The sequence below is a fragment of the Rhinatrema bivittatum genome, chromosome 6 (genome assembly GCF_901001135.1).
Source record: "Rhinatrema bivittatum chromosome 6, aRhiBiv1.1, whole genome shotgun sequence".
In the NCBI taxonomy this organism is placed as follows: domain Eukaryota; kingdom Metazoa; phylum Chordata; class Amphibia; order Gymnophiona; family Rhinatrematidae; genus Rhinatrema; species Rhinatrema bivittatum.
In genome coordinates, this window is record NC_042620.1 from 307055914 (window position 1) to 307076447 (window position 20534).

Below are 20534 nucleotides of genomic sequence, written 5' to 3' on the forward strand. Positions count from 1 at the left end.
TCTGTCCATTCTGGCCAGGTGGATGGTAGTTTACCCCCACTGCTATTCTAATCTCCTCACATGGAATTTCTATCCATAAAGATTCTGGAATGTATTTTGTTTCCTGTAGAACTTTTATCCTCTTTGAATCTATGCTTAACTCTCCCATCTTACTTTTTACACTTCTAATATTTGTATACAGACATTTCAAAGTAAGTTTTTGTATTAATAACCTTCTTATCTGTTGACAGGAGTAACTTGGAATATCTCTGCTCTATCTGCTCTTTACTTAAAGGCACTTGGACTACTTTACATTTATTGCAACCTCTCTAGGTGCTCTAACCTACCTGTTTTGTTAGTATCATTCAAAGATACATCATTCTGAACCATGCACTTCTGATCATCTGTCAGCTTTCCTCCCATCATCTGGTTTAAAAGTTGTTCTTTCTCCTTTTTAAAGGTTAGCACCAGCAGCCCTGCTATAAAAATAGGCTCTCCCTTCCCCAGAATGTTCCCCAGTTCCTAACAAACCTAAAACTCTTTTCCCTGAACCATTGTCTCATCCATGCATTTAGACTCTGGAGTTCAGCCTGTCTCTGGGGTCTTATTTATGGAACTGGAAGCATTTCTGAGAATGCAACCCTGGAAGTTCTGGATTTCAATTGTCTACCTGAAAGCCTAAATTTAGCCTTCACCCACACCTTCCTTTATCCACATATATAATGATAGCAGGCTCCTCCCCAGCACTCTCTAAAATCTTATCTAAATGGTGCATGAGGTCCGCTACCTTTCCACCAGGCAAGCAAGTTACCAAGTGATCCTTACGTTCACCCGCCACCCAGCTATCTTCATTTCTAATGGTCGAACCATCCATTACAATGGCTGTCCTGATCCTTCCCTCCTTGTCATGCTCATAGTTTTACCTCATTGAAGGAAATCATTTTTCAGACAGAAAATTATCATGGGTAAAACACTTTTTAATCCCCAGAAATCACTTTGAAATTTTTCCTCTGCATGCAAAGTCATCAAAAGGGGTGGGTGAGAGAGTGCATGCTAATGTCTTGTCAGAAGGTGGGCCGCCAATGCTCCATGCTGCTGCAGCTGCTAAAATGGCAATAAGAGTACCTTAAAGTTATTATAAGGCCACTATTTTGCAGCTGAATTATGAAAGGGGGATTTCTTCTGGCCTGTCCCTATGTATGTTTTAATTAAAAATTATATTTGATTAAGAATAACAGAGGTCATATTTTGAGTCCTATACATTACTTTTTCTCTGCCCCCTTCTTCATGATGGCTGCTATTACTTGGGAAAAATGATTACCATAATATCATAGCTGTGTAGCATAAAGAGTGCAACCAGTTTCCATCCTGAATGTATAAACCTTTAACCCTAAACACACAACTTGAAACCCTTCTTATTGATTCCAATGCTTACCCATTTCAAACACAAATTCTGAACCCCTGCTGATGCCAAATAAACAGACTACGAGCTCCCTTTTGTAGGCTATTGCTACCTAGCCACTTACTAAACATGTTAAATCATTGTCAGATCACTTTTTAAGGCACATGGGTAGAGTGTGGAGAAAGCCTAACCTAGCCTTGCCTGCTTTCTTGATAAAAGGAGTTCTTTCAATTGCTGTGAATCCTGTATTCTTTAAGAACACTAAAATAAATTAAATAGGAAAAAAATGTAATAAAGCAATTAACTATACTTAACTAAAGTCAATTTAAAGTATCTTTGGTATGTACTTGAAAACATATTCCAAAAGATAGTTAGATATAATTCCCCCAAACTGGTTTTTAATAAACTGAGATTGCCAGGAAATTTTATAGAAGAAATAAATCAATACAACAGGAGGTAAAGGATCTTGACAGCTGTGCACCCTATGGCATGCTTTATTACTTAAGCTTGTGTAGATGGTGCTTCATACAACTATTATTTCTATTCAAGTAATTTAAAAAATAACTTTTCTTTGAAAACCCTTGATTTTTAGTTTCAGAACTGCATAAGAAATGATTATTCACAGTCACACACAAATTATAAACTTTCTCTGCATTCATCAGCTTGTGATTTATCTTTTTTCCCCAAGGTCAATTATTTTACTTCATCTTCAGCCTTGATGGTCCCACAAGCTTCTAAAATGAAGGAACCACTCAGCAAGGAAAATTACATTTCATGATGATTCAAAACTGCTAAGTTCATATGCAGTGAAGCCTAATGCATGAACAGCAACTACTCAAGAAAATCTCGAAAGGAGATTATCAAGAATTCCCCTATATCTGCATACTGGAAAAGTCTCTTAGTATCCATTGCATGATAATATCCACTGATGGTGCTTGACAGAGAAATGTCTGATTAATATCTCTCAAAAACTGTATCCTGTAGGTTCATTTAGGAGCTTATTTTTTATTTTTCTAAACAGTACTATCAAATATTACTTAGTTTTAGTTTAGCTCTGCATATTTTACTTTAACATTCATATACCCTATTCAGCAATTAATTCAATTTAAAAACATGCTCCATCCATATTCTGCCCCTGCTATAACCCCCTCCCACTGCCAAAGTCCTACTTTATGTTTACAGTTAGTTATTCTTATTTACATATATTCTTTGTATCAAACATAAAGTATAATTATTGAATCCCAGACCAACTAATACAATGCTTGATGCTAGAAAACCAAACTTATAGTGCTGAAAGAGAAAATGACAAAAACAGAATTACTAAGAGTGTCAGTACTAAGTGACTATTCTGTACTGTATGAAGAGAAAGAAGATCATTGTTAGGATTAGTTAGTGTGGGACCTGGGCTGAGGTGAGAGGTGTTACCACCCACAGGGAGGAGCCCCGTGAGCCTCACCGTCGGGAGGTGGAGTCTCAGCTGACTTCTAACACAGTATCAGAATAGAGTCTTTATTAAAGAGAGAGAGTGACACTACCCACGGAGCGGGGGGTGCCAGAGAGGAGGTCTCACAGAACCAGAGACTCAGGGTCAGTGGAACAGGGGATACCCAGAGGGGATACTGCCATAGAGTTGGTAATGTTCCACAGAGCGGGATACCCCAATGAGGTCTTAAGTGGAGGTGGTAGTGGTCCATAGAGTGGAGTACACTGAAGAGGTCTTCAGTAGAGATGGTAGTGGCCCGCAGGGTGGAGTACACAGCAGGAGGTGCTCAGTAGAGATGGTAGTGCTCCGCAGAGTGGGGTATGCCGATGAGGTCCTAGTAGAGATGGTAATGGTCCATGGAGTGGAGTACACCGGAGAGGGTCCTCAGTAGAGCGGGGTACGCTGATGAGGTCCTTAGTAGAGATGGTAATGGCTCGCAGAGTGGGGTACACCAGTAAGGGTGCTCTGTAGAGATGATAATGATCTGCAGAGCGGGGTACACCAGATAGGTCCTCGGTAGAAGTGAAAGTGGTCCGCAGAGCGGGGTACTCACGGGAAGAGTAGCGATGGTTCCAGGGAAGCCCCAAGGAATGGGGCAGGCAGAAGTTCCAAGTGTTAGGCCCTCCAAGGAGCGGCTAGCCAAGACGAGGAGAGAGGCCCCGAGGAGCAGGTACCCGAGATGTCTTACGCCAGGAAGCAGGAACTGGAACACAGGGTCCTCAGAGAGCGAGGTGGATTTAGCAAGGATGTATCTCTTTGCCAAGTCATCAGTAGGTAGGGCCAGTGGGTTTAAATATCCTGGAGGGATGATGTCATCTGGAGGGGATGCCCCCGAGATTTCCATCATGAAATATTTAAGACTGGCTCGTGCGTGCGAGCGTGTTCCTAAGGGGTTCCGATGGCAAGATGGCGGTTGGCGGCATCCATGCCGCCCCAGGAGGCCTGGGAGCAGTAGGCAGGTCATTGGCAGAGGCTGCCAGTCTACCCCATGGAGTCAGGGAAGTGAAAAGAGAGGTAAGCAGCAGTGGTCGCAGCCATTTGCGACCGGGCGTAACAATCATCAAGTACCAAGAGATATAATCAGAGACAGAGCAAAAGTGACAAAAAGATCCAGAAACAGGCCTAGTTATTTGGGCGGGACCCAGAAAACAGCACAGAAGCTGGTTTAGTAAGGCCAGTGAGCAAACAAATCAAAGGGTAGAGCTGGTCTCCTTAGGTATAGGGATACTTTATTTCACATACAACATCTCAGGATAAAACAGCATGTGCCTGGCTCAGGCTGAGTTTCGCCCAATGAAACTAGGCTGCATCAGGGGCTAAGCTGGTGTATATCAGGAAAAGCGGTGGTGTAACTGTTGTGTCCGGCGGCTCATGAGCCGCCCCATCGGACCGCCGCACTCACCCCTAGTCCTGCGAGGCGGGCATCCCATGTCCCTGTCCAGGGACCAACGTTCGGCATGCTGCGCAGCCACACATGCCAGGGCTGGTGCGGCGCTCAGCTCCTCGCATCAGGGCGTCCCTTGTGCAGGCCACCCTTGGTTCTCTCTGCCCTTCCCCCCCATCCGGCGCGTTGCGGGACAGCCTGGCCTCTTACAGGGCCACCAGCAGAACGAGGGCTGGTATAGGTGAAGGTCCTGTCTGCTCTCCAGGTCCTGATATGCCTCCCGGCTATGAGTACCACTGCAGGCCTTCAGTGGGTCCGCCATATGTTCTAGCTGGCCCAAGGGTCCACGATCACAACAGTAACTAACCCAATATTTAATTGCGGTGGACGGTATTCTTCACATTATCTCACTCGTATATGTAATGGCGTTTCACTTGCAAATAGCGGTGGGCACCCTCAAAGAACATATTGAACTGAAAGGCTCCATAAATGGTTCAAAACAAACCCATTCAAAATATGCCTCTCCACAAGTTAACTCAGGCACATGCTGTTTTATCGTGAGAAGTTGTACAGCAAATAAAGTATCCCTATACCTAAAGAGACCTGGTCTATTCTTCGTTTTGTTTGCTCACTAGTTATTAAAAACTAGTTAGCATTAAAAACCTTCTAGTCTCATCTTGAAATGTTGCCTATATATAGTAGGGATGTGAATCGTTTTTGAACGATTAAAATTATTGTCAGATAATTTTAAAATTGTCCTAAATCGTTAGAGTGCACGATACAATACAAATGCCCCCGATTTATCGTCGGGGGCATTTGTATTGTATCGTTATATAGGGCACAGGAATTATTTGGGGGAGGGTGGGAAAACTGGCACACCAAAACAACCCTAAACCCACCCCGACCCTTTAAAACAAATTCCTTACCCTCCCCCACCCTCCCGAACCCCCCCAAAATGTTAAATTACCTGGTGGTCGAGTGGGGGGGTTCCCGGCGCGATCTCCTGATCTCAGGCCATCGGCACCATTTTGGCTGCCACTAATTAAAATGGCGCCGATGGCCCGATTAAAAAAAAAAAAAAAAAAAAAAAAAAACACCCGACCCTTTAAATCGACCCCCCCTTAGCCTCCCCCACCCTCCCGACCCTTTTTTTTTTAGGGGAGGCCCGCGCCGCTAAAAACAAAAAACCATCTTTAAAGATGACGCCGGCCATCCAGTGCTCCTACCATGTGATAGGGGCCGGCCAATGGCACGGATACCCTGTCACATGGTAAGGGCAAAGGGGCATCGGCGCCATTTTTTTTTTAGAACAGCTGATGCCTGGGAACGGGAAATCTCTCCCCGAGGCCCCCCTGGATCTCTCCTCTCCCTGAGGCCCCCTGAGGCCCCCCTGGACCACCAGGTAATTTTAAAAGGTTTGGGGGGGGGGGGGGGGTCGGGAGGGTGGGGTCGATTTAAAGGGTCGGGTAGGTTGTTTTTTTTTTTAGCAGCTCGGGCCTCCCTAAAAAAAAATTAGCGATGTGAATTGGAATTGGAAATGATTCCAATTCACATATCGATCAGATTTCCCCCCCCCCCCCCCAGCCGAATCTGATCGTTAAGATGATCTGGCACACGATTCACATCTCTAATATGTATTAATTGATTGATTCAGGGTAGTAACCGCCGCAACAAGCAAGCTACTCCCACACTTATTTGTTTTTCCAGCCTGTGCGATTTAGTCCTTGTTGGTTGTTTCAATATAAATCCTCTTTTCTTCGTTCTCCCCTACCACTGAAGCAGAGAGCTGCTTGGATATGCAATGAAAGTGAAGCATCAGGCTAATTTGGTTTGGAGTAGTAACCACCACCGCAGCAAGCAAGCTACTCCCACGATTATTTGTGAATGCAGATCTTTTTTCTCACATTTCCACTTGCCGTTGAAGCATAGAGCAATGTTGGAGTTGAATTAACCTTGTGAATGTTTATTGAATAAGCGTAGTAGCCATCATTCCCGCAAGCCACCCCCATGCCTCTTCTCTTCATTTAATTTCATTCACATCCTCAAGACTTTATGGATCCACAGCGTTTATCCCTCGCCATTTTGAAATCTTTCACAGATTTGGTCCTCATCACTTCCTCTGGAAGGGCGTTCCAGGCATCTATAACCCTCTCCATGAAGAAATACTTCCTGACATTGGTTCTGAGTCTTCCTCCCTGGAGTTTTAAGTCATGACCCTGATTATGCTAATTTTTTTCCAACCGAAAATGTTTGCCATTGACTTTGGATCAATAAAACCTTTCAAGTATCGAAAAGTCTGTATTATATTACCCCTGTTCCTCCTTTCCTCCAGGGTATACATATTTAGATTCTTCAATCTCTCCTCATAAGTCATTCGTTGAAGACCCTCCACCATTTTGGTCACCCTTCTCTGGACTGCCTCCATCCTGTCTCTGTCCCTTCTGAGATACGGTCTCTAGAACTGAACACAGTAGTCCAGGTGAGGCCTCACCAAGGACCTGTACAAAGGGGATAATCACTTCCCATTTCTTACTCGTTATTCCTCTCTCTATGCAGCCCAGCATTCTTCTGGCTTTAGCTATCGCCTTGTCACATTGTTTCACCGACTTCAGATCGTTAGACACTATCACCCCAAGGTCTCTCTCCTGCTCCTTGCACATCAGCCCTTCACCCCCCCATTGAATACATTTCTTTCGGATTTCCATACCCCATATGCATGACTCTGCACTTCTTGGCATTGAATCTCAGCTGCCATATCTTCGACCACTCTTCCAGCTTCCTTAAATCCCATCTCATTCTCTCCACTCCTTCCAACGTGTCCACTCTGTTGCAGATCTTAGTATTATCCGCAAATAGACAAACCTATTTGCTCACGAAGATATTGAACAGGACTGGTCCTAACACCGACCCTTGCAGCACTCCGCTCATCACTGCTCTCTCTTCCGAGTAATCTCCATTTACCATCACACATTTTCTTCTGTCCTTCTACCAGTTTGTTATCCATGCCACCACCTTGGCACTTACACAAGCTTCTTGTTTTCTCGTTTGACTTGAATTAGCCACTATGGGAAACAGGACACTGGCTTAATGGATCTTTAGTCTGACCTAGGGGCTGATGCAATACAGTGCGTTCAGCTGAGCACACTATATAACCCGCATTCGGACGCTGGTTGAATATGCACTAATGAATCCCCTAATGCAATAAGTGGATTAGCTCCTATTCAACCTGTGTCCTGACAGGGAGTGAGTCTAATAGCGCTACTCACATGCAAATGCATGTGATTGAGCCTATTAGCATGCACTCCAGATGCAAAAAAAAAAAAGTGCATCTAGGACGCACATTTAGCGCTCAGCAATTAATGCCTGCCTGGAGCAGGCATTAATTGCTGAGCACATGTAAAACAATTACAGAGAAGCAGAAAAAAATGCTTTTCTGTACTTGTTTGAAATGCTTAAATAAATTTTATTAAAAAGAAAAAAGTTTAAAAAAAGCAGTTGAAAGTCGGGTTCTGGAAACGGACACTCAACTGACAAGCGTCTATTTCCTGAACCTGTAGTGTCGGTTTTCCTAACCAGCATACGGCCGAGTTAGGAAAACTGACGCTGTTAAACTCAGCATCGTTTTTTTTTCCTATCCGGCAGACAGCCGACTTAGGAAAACCGATCGGGGTCGCGTTAGCAAGGACACGCTAGGGGCGCCCGAGCGACCCTAGTGCCTCCTTGCTAATGCGACCCCCTAATTTAAATATTGCATGGCGCACCCCTTGGGGACGCCTGGGGCGCATTAAGAAAGCGGGCACTGACTGTTCAGCGCCTGCTTTCTATGCAAACTTATTGCATCAGACCCCTAGTATGGCAAATATTATGTTCAAGCACTTTCCTCCTTACAACTAAGTTTTGTTAAGTTAACTCACATTTCTGGTGGCCATGATATTCTATTGCTGTGCCCAGGTAGTAGTCTCTAGCTTTTTCTACGACATTGGCCACAGATATAGAATAAGTTTGGCCACAAGAAATATCTGTTTACTCCATCTCAGACCAAAGAAGGAGCTACATTTCCAATGTAAACTTTCTAGGTTTTGCAACTTCAGCTGAACAAAACATAAACTTTATGGGGAAAGCACCTCCAGCTGAATAGTATGCACTTTGTTGTTTTGCATCTTTACTTTGGCCTACTATTCAGCCATAGGTGACTTCCCAGAGAGCTTATGCATTGTTCGGCTTTAGGTTCCAGTCCAAGAGAATTTACTTTGGAAATTTAAGACTTTCCTGAGTCTGAAGTGCCCAACAATAAACAGCATTGGCCACCAGAAATGTGAGTTTAATCCACCTCAGACCCAGGAGTTAAATTTCTGGTGTAAGCTTTCCGAGGCAAACACCAGTCACAGGTTTACTTTGTTTTCCTGAACAGCTGGACAGTATGCGCACAGTGTAAAGTGGGTGCTGTTCTGCTTTTGTTGCCCAGCCACCTGCTTTTTTTTCATCTAGCTTTTCCCAGAAATTGCTTTTCCCCAGAAATTGCCCTTGCCATTCCTTGTCAAAATGATCTGGAATGAGAAAATGAGCCCACAAGTTGGGATGCACAGTACCAGTCTCACATACAATGCCAGTTTGGCAAGGCATGACAAGAAAAATCAAAGCATAAGCTCTCTGGCGTGGGCACCTTCAGCTGAATAGTATGCACGTTATCACCTCGCATCCAAATTTAGCATCCTGTTCAGCTGCAGGTGGTGGGCCTCAATCCCCACTCCACCCCCGGATAATTTATGCTTTGTTACGTTAGCTGCAGGTGCCCACAACAGGAAGCTTATGCTTTGCTATTTCTTGCCATCCCTTGTCAAAATAACCTTGGATTCAATAATTTGATCTCTGGTGTGGGTGCTCACAGCTAGCTGAACAAAGTATAAGATCTTTAGGCTGGGCATCTTCAGTTAAACGGCATGCCAGTGTTGGAATGCACAGCGTCGGTGTACTGTTCAACTTTAGATATCCGCTCCAAGAGCTTGCACTGTAAATTTAACTCCTGGGACTAAAGTGGAGTAAACTCACATTTCTGGTGGCCAAAGTTATTCTATTTCTGTGCCCAGTCTGGCAGAAAATTCTAGACACTACCACACTGGGCACAGCAAATAATATAACATAGCACCAGAAATGTGAGTTAAGTTTTACTCTTGCTTTGACCAAGGATTTAAATTTCCAGCATTAAGAAAATGTGCTTTAAGCTGTCTGTCCATTAATGCACCTCCCTGCATTGCTGGGGAATAATAACTAATGCCATCTTTTACATGAGATTTGCATGAACCCGTGCTAAAAGTAGCCCTGATTTTTGTTCCTGTTTTAATGCACATGTTTTAGGGGTTAATACCCCTGTTAAATACCAGAGTTAACTTATCGCTGAAAAATGCAAGCTCAAACAGGAATAAAAATCTGTGCTAAGATTAGCATGCCTTATTACATTGGTCCCATAGTACCCATCTCCCTTATGAATGACAGGAACTCAGCTACCCCAACATAACATCCCCACTCAACCATACACACACATGCACAAACAGAAGACTGATAAGAAGCTCAGTAGCTCCTCCTCCCCCTTGTTTACCATATATGCTTTGGAGTTAGAGAGGGCAGCAGAATATGGCTTATTACTTAAATCTGCCATCACATGCTGGTGCACTTTTTCACCTGAGCCTTGACCACCATATGCTTGCCTAGTCAAATCAGTTCCCCACAAGTTTCTCTCCTCTTTTTCCCCCTCCCCAGTCCCATACGTTCTCCACCAACGTCTCTTCTCTCTTCCCCCTCACCCAGCTCCATCAGTCTGCCATCCCCCATCAGTTTTTCCCCTATCTTCCCCCTCACTCAGGTCACCGTATGTTCCCCCAGCCCAATCAATTCCCTGGCAGTTTCTCTCCTCTTTCCCCTCATCAAGCCCCAGCAGTCCCCCACCAGTTTCCTCTCTTCCTCCCTCCCCCTCCCCCACCTCACCATCCCCCACCAGTTTCCTCTCTTCCTCCCTCCCCCTCCCCCACCTCACCATCCCACACCAGTTTCTCTCCTTCCTTCCCTCCCCATTCCATCAATCCCCACCAGTTTCTCTCCTCCCTTCCTTCCCTCCTCAGTGCCATTAGTGCCCCCAGCTTCTATTCTCCCTTCCCTCCTCACTCCCAGTACCACCAGTTTTTCTTGTCTTTCCTCCCCACAGCTCTTTCAGTTTCTCTTTTCTCTTCCCCACCCAGTCCCTTATGTTTCCCCCTCACCTTACTGCAGCCACTATCTGCCATCTGTTGCTGCTCCTTAATAGCCCCATCTGCTGGCCTATGCTTATGTCCCTTTGCTTCTCTCAGTCTGAGCCATCAGTGAGCATAAGGGAATTCCAGTAGGCTTATCTCATTCATCACAAGATCAATCTATAGAAAGTGATGCTGGTCGAAACCAAGAGTTGCAGCAGGAACAGCAGCATGGGTTCCTGTAAATGCTCTCTAAATCCCGAGTATGCACGACAATACGAGCAACCCGGGACCATCTCATTCCAATGTCTATGGAGTCTGGAGTACATGGCAGCAGGGCAGAGTGGCATGGAAATATCTGTCTTCCTGTTGATGCACTTACTACTTGTCAGATTTAGTACCAGTGAATGATCTGTCAGATTCAAGGCAAGGAAATCACCAAGAAAACAAATCACAGTGAATAATCTATCTAAACTAGTCAACAGCTGCTCTTGTGATCAAGTTACATTGACATCTTCCCACCGAGTATGCCTAAGAAACTCTTCATTTCCTTTTTAGCACTTCCTGGAGAAGAATGTGCTAATAGAAGTAGAAGCTCTCATAGAGTTTGAAAAAGCTTAACTTTTGAGTTTGGCACTGGTGAATGTCTGCTTCTACTCTTATCTGGGCTACAGTGGGTCTCACATACTGTATACTCTCCTCCTCCAGATGGGAGGAGTTAGCAATCTGTAACACTCTCTTCCTCCAGAGGGGAGAAGTTAGCAATCTGTTATTGCTCACCCCGCCAGGAGGGCGGAGTTAGCAATATATTCTGCTTTTCTCCTGAAAGGAGGAGGAGTTGTTAGCAATCTGTCATGATCTCCTCCTCCAGAAGGGAGGAGTTAGCTAACTGTAATGCTTACCCCGCCAGGAGGGCGAAGTAGTAATCTGTTATCGAACTGCTGTTAGATGCTCCTGTAAGGAAGGATATAGCAATCTGTTATGGGTCAACTCCCCAGGGAAGAGGAGTTGGCAATCTGTTCAATGATGTTCTTCTGAGGAGAGGAGCTAACAATAGGTATATTGTACTTCGCTACAGAGATAGCAATCTATCATGCCTCTGCTACGGAGTAGCAATCTGTTATATATAGGCTGCTGGCAAGCCCATAGAAAGAGAAGGTAGCTATCTATATAATACTTCCGTAAGCGGGGTTAGTGGTCATTAGTGGTTGGCTCCCACAGAGTGATAGTAGTGTAAGGAATGACCACTTGGAGGAAATGGTGAATCCCTGGGCCGATGGCAGATGACAGTGCCCCCAGGAGGAGATTCTGAGAGGAACCACCTGCTAGGCTAGAATATGAGATAAACACTATTAGGCTGGAGGCAGGACCACCAGAGGTGGCAGTAGTGAGTCGATGTGTTTGGCAGGGCTGAAGTCCCTCTGATACTGGAATACAATTTCTGGGTCTCTGAGCTGTAGGGAGAGACTAGCAGTAGTGAGTAGACAGGGTATACTGGACACAAGATGGTACACTCACAATAGTAGATGTCTGCAATGGTCTCTATGCCACAGAGAGTCTTCATTATTTAGGAACAGGAGCCGAAGGCGAGCACTGGTTCCCACAAACAATCTGTAATAAAAACTCACAATAATTGTATATGGAATGGCTTCTAGAGTAGAAGAGTCTGTAAAGGATTCTAGGAACTTGGGCCCTCGTGGAGCAAGTACCGGTTCCTATCTGCAATCTTGCCAATAGAACTCTCGATCTCTGTATCTGCGATAACATCTTGGATGGAAGGGAGTCTTCAGAGCTATAGGAATGTAGGCCCCCGTGGAGCGAGTACCGATTCCTATCTACAATAGAACTCACTGTGTTCACGTCTGTGATCGCTTCCAGGCAATAAGGAATCTTCTGAGTATTCAGGGACGTAGACCCTCGAGGAGCGAGTACCGGATCCCGTCTTGGCAATCTGAAATCAAGAAGAGAGAGCAGAGCCCCCATGGAGTGGGTACTCCTGGTAAGTTTGAAAAGGCTGAGCAGTGGAGAAGGATTCCCCTGGCTGACTCGGATCGTTGTTGCAAGTATCGTGGACTGCCAAAGCAAGTCCTGTTGGAGTTCCTTGCTAACTCGTTAGAGGTTAGCAAACAAAGACCTTTTAAAGTGGAAATGGATGACATCATTACGGGGGGACACCCCCGAGGTTCGCGCTGGTACAAAGTCTGGAGCGCATGCGCGTGCCCTTACGTCATCAGGAACATGGCGGATCCGTAGCGTCAAGCCAGCCCGGGGACACCGGGACGGAGAGGCAGAGAGAAGCCGCGGTTGCATCTGTCCCTTAGAGTCGAAGGGAGTCGCTCCCAAGGTAGAGAGGGTGGAGCGAAGGGCAAGAAGAGGCACGAACGCAACACATACTCACTGTGTCAGAAATACAGGCAGTAAAACTGCGGTAGATTTTGATTTTTCTCTTCACTGGAAGAGAGTTAGGATAGCATGTAGTATAGGGATTGCAGCAGGCTAGTGATTTTTTTTGTCTCTGTCTGGGTGCCAGTGAGATGAACTCTGGTAGCCTGGACAGACTTTCCTTTTCAGTCTCTGTCTTTCTTGTCTATTAAATATTTTTATGTGTGTAGAGTCAGACAACACTAGTACATATAGCACAGTATGCTCACACAGTATATATGTCTGTATGTGTACAATACATATGTGTGTAAGACAGACCTCAAATAAATGGTACTGTGAGTGAGGATACAGTTACAGTATCAATAAATTCATTTATAATATCCAAACCCCCAGTAAGCAGTGCACTTCAATACATTCCATCAGGTTAGGAAAAGGGAAACAAGGGCATGCTAGCAGGGTTGGCAACTTTTAAAAGAGCAGCAGTAAAAAAGTCAGTTGTATAACTAAATAGAAGAGGGATTATGTTAGGTCCAGAATGACAGAAAAAGACTGTGGCTTAACCCAGGAGAAACAGAAATTTAGAGACTATATGCCATCACTGCCCGTAACTCTATCTCTGGTTTTGGAGCAGAGGGAAAAGATGGGAGACTCATCCAAGGCAGACAGTAACAGGGAAAGTCTGTGAAACGAAGAAGGAAAAGTGCAACAGGCAAAACCAGCTGAATGCCCCTCTATATGTTTTCTACAGCAACAGAAGCAGTATTTTGAACAACTGATTCTGAGGAAGAATCATATCTGGGATTCCCTGAATCTGAACTTGAAGAGCTAGCAGCTGAAAAAAAAATTGATGAGATTTGTCAGTAGCATCTTAGCCTTCAGCTTAGTGAAGGGGAAGAGAGATAATGATACCAACGATGATGAGAGAAAACCCCAGCAAGAGCAAGCAGTGCAGGCAGAGAGCACTAGTGATGTTCCTGGCATGTTTCATAAGGGCCCACTCTCTACCTCAATTCAAGTGCCAGCATCAATCGCCAAGCATGTAGAGAAGGGATAGCAGAATAAATCCCTGATCTCGTGGCTAAAGTAACGGAGGATCCAAGTTTTGCTTAGTCTATTCATTGCAGGAAGGACATTAGTCAAGGAAAGCAAGTGAAGAATCTCACAAACACTGATGTACAGTAGGGTTGTGCATTTGTTTAACATGTATGCATACAATGCAATGAATAATGGCAATTTGTTTATTTGGTGGGGGCGGGGAAAAATGAAGCAAGGTAACACTGAATGAAACAAACCATATTTTCTGGATTCATTTTAAATTAATGCAGTGGGCTAGGCCTAGGCTCAAGGCTGGGGAAGCTAGGACATAGGCTGAAGCACAAAGCACAGGCCACAGCCTACACCAGAGCTCAATGCTGGTGGCTTGCCTAGGCTTAGGCTTGAACCCAGGTCCTTGCCTAGGGCACAGGCTGAGGCCCAAACCCAGGGGCTGTTGCCTACGCCCAAGCATGATTCTGGGGTCTCAGCCTAGGCCTGGTCTGATGCCAGGGCCTCGGATGAGACCTGAGACCCCATAAACACTTACCTGATCTATTGGCCCAGACCACGACTCCTTGACCCGGACACAGACTCAATGCATGGACCCAACCCACAGCACAGATCCTAATTCCTAGGTCTTGACCTAGTCCTGAGCCCAAGCCCAGACCCAAGCCCGACATTGTGTCGCAGTCTGAAGGCTGGGTCCTGACACTAGGGCCTAGACCTAGGCCAGAGCTTGGGCACTGGTTCAATGCCACAGCCTGGCCCGGAGGCTGGGTCCTGATGCTGGGGCCTAAGCCTGAACCCAGGCCCAATGATGGGACCCAAGCATAGGGTCAGCCCCAGGCTTGGAGTCCAGGCCATGCAGCAACTCTAATGACGTTCTTTCTTCTTTTCTTCTTCAACTGATGTCATATGCTGTGCTCGTACTGGAGTTAATTAACCCAGGCATCAGGATGCAGACTCCAGGCCGGGTTGCAGTGTCAGGCCTGGGCATTGAGGCCCCAGCATTGGGATCCAGCCTTCAGACTGGGCCACAGCATTTCTATGGGCCCAGGCTCCACCATAGGCTGAGGGGCAGGATCTGAGCTCCAGGCCAGGCTGTGGTGTCAGACCTGTGCCCAGATTCTAGCCTAGGCTAAGGCGTGAGCTTTGCATAGGTCGCGGCTGAGGTCGCGACGCCCTACTGTGTCCTTGGCCTGTACATGGCCGAGGCTTTGTCCTGGGCCTAGACCTCGTGGTGGATCCCTACCAGACTGGGTAAGCAGGGACTGAGGAGATCCTGGCTCTGGCATTTTTCTAAATGGGTAGGGGGGCTTTCAGAGGCCCTATTTTCATTATTTGGTCCATTTTTTAAAAATGTTTGATTCATTTATTTCACACAAATGAAACAAATGAAACATTCCAGTAACTGAAATTTGTGGGAAAAATCCCCCCAAAAACATATCAAAAATTGAAAATGATTTTTTTTTCCCCCTGCACACCCCTGGTATGCGGCATTACCTGTACAAGCAGCACCATCTAGGATTGGCATCAGGGGACGGTTGTAGTATTTGCATGAGAATCCCTTTTTGCTATTCTAAGTAAAAGCCAGAGAAAGGGATTTAAAAAGGGATATTTTTCCTCAACAGGATCCTATGGGCTCTACTAGCAGTCAGGTGCTAGGCTAGCATTCCTCAGCTATGTATATGAAATGGAAACCTAACATAGAGGAAATGGGATGGTATTCTATATCACTGCCTTGTGGGCAAGAGGAAGGCAGCATCTAAGAGATTAATAGGGGTGTGCATTCGTTTTCGCCGTATTGGCGATCCACAATGTATATTACACTATTCGTAGTATTCGTGGGGAAGCAAAACATATCATGATTCCCCCCGAATACACGAATCTTCCCCGAATTATACGGCCACCTAAATAAAAATTTAAACAAACCCCCCACAACTTACCAAAACTCCCTGGTGGTCCAGCGGGGGTTCCGGGAGCCATCCCCTGCACTCACACCCTCGGTGCCGGTTTCATCATGGCGCCGATAGCCTTTGTTACAGGGGCTACCGGGGCCATTGGTCAGCCCCTATCACATGGCCATCAGCGCCATCTTGTGTTCCTACCATGTGACAGGAGCTGACCAATGGCACCGGTAGCCCCTGTGACATAGTAAGGGCAAAGGCTATCGGCGCCATTTTGAATACTGGCAGCCGACGGTCCGAGTGCAGGAGGTCGCTCTCGGACCCCCGGTGGACTTTTGGCAAATCTTGTGGGGGTCAGGAGTGGCCCCCAAGACTCGCCACCCGTATGACATAGTGAGGGCAAAGGTAGCGCTGGCGCCATTTTGAAGATTGGCAATACGGCCCGCGTGCAAGAGGTCGCTCCCGGACCCCCGCTGGACTTTTGGCAAGTCTTGTGGGGGTCAGGAGGCCCCCCAAGCGTCCAAAAGTCCCTGGGGGTCCAGCGGGGGTCCGGGGGCGATCTCCTACACGCGTGACGTCGGGAGCCAGGAACCAAAATGGCGCCGGCGCTACCTTTGCCTTGTCACATAAGGGCAAAGGGCCACTGGCGCCATTTCTCTTAAAGCAGCCGTGGCCAGAGAGAGGGAGATCGCGCCGGGACCCCCCCACTGGACCCCAGGTAATTTAAAACATTTTGGGGGGGTTCGGCAGGGTGGGGGATTTGTTTTAAAGGTTCGGGGTGGGTTTTAGGGTTTTTTTGGTGTGCCGGTTTTCCTGCCCCCTATTTAACGATACAATACAAATGCCCCTGACGATAAATCGGGGGCATTTGTATTGTATCGTGCACTCTAACGATTTTGGACGATTTAAAATTATCTGACGATAATTTTAATCGTTCAAAAACGATTCACATCCCTATTGGCTAACACTTTCTCCCTCACCTCATTAGGTCAAAGATATATTGCCCACAAAGAACCATTTTTCCTGTCACATGCAATAGCTAAAGCAGCTGGCAAGAAAGAACCTTGGCCAACCCCAACAAAGAAGACTTTGGCACAAATTTATGTGACATGCTGTCTCTCAGAACCCATTGAGGACATGGACACAGATACACTGGCACATTGAGCCCACAAGTCCACAGTCTGGCTAACCCTAGCCAAGGTAGTTCAGCACTATCTTTTCAACTCCTCAACAGGTGTGCCAGGTGAATATGTCTTTTCAATGACATGGTAAATTATGAGCCCTTATCACTCAAGGCTAGTGACAGAGTTGGTAGAAAAGCTGGTCTTTTCCAGAATTTCCATGCAAGTAGAAAAATGGCTGAAAGCACCTTGAAGGCCTTGCTGCTGCTCTGCCTGCCTACTATGCCCCAGATGTACCATCTTAGGGATCTTGCTGCTACCACTCTACCTACCTTCCATGCCCCTGATATATACTTCAGGAGTTTTGCTGCCACATGCCTACCTGCCATGTCCTAGATATACCATCATGGGGGTTATACAGTTAAGCCTACCTGCTAGCTATATCTATTATGTAATGCCTCCATGTTACTTGCTATTTGGATCTCAGCCTAACTGCCCCACCCTGTTTGTTTGCTTGTTGGTTATACTGGGATGTTTTGTCCTCAAAAAAATGTGAAAAAGTGAAAAAAAATACAAGTTTCTCCTTCCACCTTACCACTTTCCTGGTTCTTCCTTTAATTCTAACCTTCTACAGTCCCAACCTAGTTCTCCCACCCTGTTTCTTTATTGGTTATATTGGAGTATTTCCCCCCCCCCCCATGAAACAAATTTGAGAAAAAGAAAAAAAAATACATATTTTCCTCACAACCAATGCAACATCAGAAAATACACATAGGGGTAGATTTTATAAATCTACGCGCGCACGTACTTTTGTTCGCGCACCAGGTGCGAACAAAAGTACGCTGTATTTTATAAGATACGTGCGTAGCCGCGTGTATCTTATAAAATCCAGGGTCGACTCCTGCAAGGGGGTGCACATTTGTGCAACTTGCATGCGCCGAGCCCTGCGCGCGCTACCTGTTCCCTCCGAGGCCACTCCGAAATCAGAGCAGCCTTGGAGGGAACTTTCCTTCTATCCCCCCTCCCTTCCCCTCCCTTCCCCTCCCTTCCCCTACCTAACCCACCCCCCCGGCCCTATCTAAACCTTCCCCCTACCTTTGTTGGCAGAGTTGCGCCTGCCAGAGGCAGGCGTATCTCTGCGCTAGCGCGCCATCACCTGACCCGGGGGCTGGTCCGGAGGCCTTGACCATGCCCCCGGGCTGGCACCAGGCCCCTGACATGCCTCCGGAATGCCCCGAAATTCGCCCCAGGACTTATGCATGTCCCGGGGCTTGCGCGCGCCGCCAAGCCTATGCAAAATAGGCTCGGCGTGCGCAGGGGTTTTTTTAAAAGGGTTACGCGCGTACCTTACGCACGTAAACCTTTTAAAATCTGGGCCATAGGGAAGAGCCTGTGTTCAGCTAGAGAATATAGAAAGAGCTTTCTTAATAAAGTAAAGCTCACAAATTACCAGAAAAAACACACTGAGGGGAGACCATTGCCATATTCTGATTGGAAATCACATTTCATACGAAACCCAAAATTCCACCCAGCAGCAAGATCAAGTTCAAGAAGGGAATGTAATTAAAGCTTATGTCACAAAAATAATAGTGATGATAGATCATTCTCTTGTACTAAAGCTGACAAATGGCAAATGCTTCAACAGGAAGAAAGACTTCTCCCATGCCACTCTGTTTTACTGCTATTCCCTTTATCCTATACCTTTGGAATTTTTCTTCCTCTCAGTCATACCCAGACTTTTTACCTTGAGGGACTTGCTGTCACTCTACCTTGCTATCACAACCCAGATGCCACTATTGAGGACTTCTTTGCACCCTCATGGGGAATGATGTATTGGCTGTGGCAAGATACTTCCCTTGAGGCCAGTGTTCAGTATGTGACCAATTTTTCTTGGGCAATGGGTTATCAGTTTCTAAGTTCATTTTGTTTTGCAGACTTTACCACTTGTGCTTCCTGTGGGTTTATATAGTCATTTGGTTAACCTCTTTGTTGTTTATCAGTAAGACAAAATGATTTTTATGAGTTTGAATGATTGAAAACTGGAGTGCAATTACACAAGGTTGTATTGAGGCTCCATTGGTACAACAATGTGTAACCTTAAGCCACACTTTTGAAGACCTCACTTTTTACAAGTCTTATGAGGCTGTGTAAGTGGTTTTTGCATGTGGTTAGAACTAGCAGGATAAATACTCTTTTTTACTGGTTTGTTGGGACACCCTCTAATTGGTGAACAAGACTTTAAAAAATGTGTTGTCAAGGCATTTCTTCGAGCTTGTCGCCAACTTTGTGTAGCTTTTGCTGCAATGAAATATTGTGTGTGGTAAGATATGAATTTTATTATGTATTTTAATTTTATTTCTGTATATGAAATTAGAATTTGATTTAACCTTTATGTTTTGCAATGATGTGCTTGATTAACCCCTGATGAAGACATTGGATATGCCAAAACATGGACCATGTTGAGTCAATATAATATATAGTGACACTGCTTTTTGAGAGATATATCGGATATGTTTTCAGCAGATTTATATCTACTAAATGTGTTTAATAAATGATTTTTGAAATTTTCATACTGAGATTAAACATAAGGGATTTGGTAGATGATTTGAATATTAGTGCAATATTTTGATACTGTTTAATTCCTATTGTGGGCAGGAGACAGTGGATTAAAATCTTTAGCACATACTTGCTCAGATACCATGCTCCTAAACATTAAAAAAATTAATATTAGAAATTTAACTTGAATTTTGTTATTTTTTTGTATTTTGATATTTTGTTTGCAATTCGTTTTTTGGTGGCATATTAGATATTGTTGAGATGCGCTGTTCTTTTTTGTAATTTTATTATGAAGGAAGTGATGAGACTAGAGAGATAAGGAATCATTGAATAAGGGCAGTTTTGAACAAGAGTACACCCTTTCTAAGAAATTTCCTATTGTAATCATTCTCCTGATGCACAGTGATGGAGCAGACAATATTGTTCTTTACTGCTGTGCAAGAAAGATTAGTTGAAAATGCCATTAATGATATGCACTGCAAAATTAAGTTGTGCATCAATAAATCTGGAGCAAAGAACTCTCCAGTTAAATATACAATGGCAAGAGCAGAGATCATTAAAGCATCAGCCCCCCATGAAGTATTAATAATTTTACTAAGAAAGTTATTCTGAGTTTGATTTTAGCTGCAATTTTGTACACATGCTTTCTATACTGTTTCTAAGAATTCCTGGTAAAATATATACTGGGCATGGATCCTATATTAAGTTTTGGCCATTCATAAAACTGTTTTTCCCTCTTAGCATTTGCATTGTGGAGGTGGAAGTTACTAGAATCTGTTTTTGTGGTGTTTGGCTGAAGGCATCATGTTTTACAGAATTTGGCCAACTTTGCAACATTCTCCTGCGCATTCAGAATTTGTTTCAAAATCCCTATGTATACTTCAATGTCTATACTTGTATAGACATTGTATAGACATCCCTATGTATACTTCAATGCCTCCTCTCCAGCCTAAACTTAATCCTAAACTCTTCAAAAAGCGAACTCCTAATATCCCCGGAAAACAGCAGCATCACTACAATTCTACCAGCCAACTTACAAACACCTCAAGTAAGAGACCTAG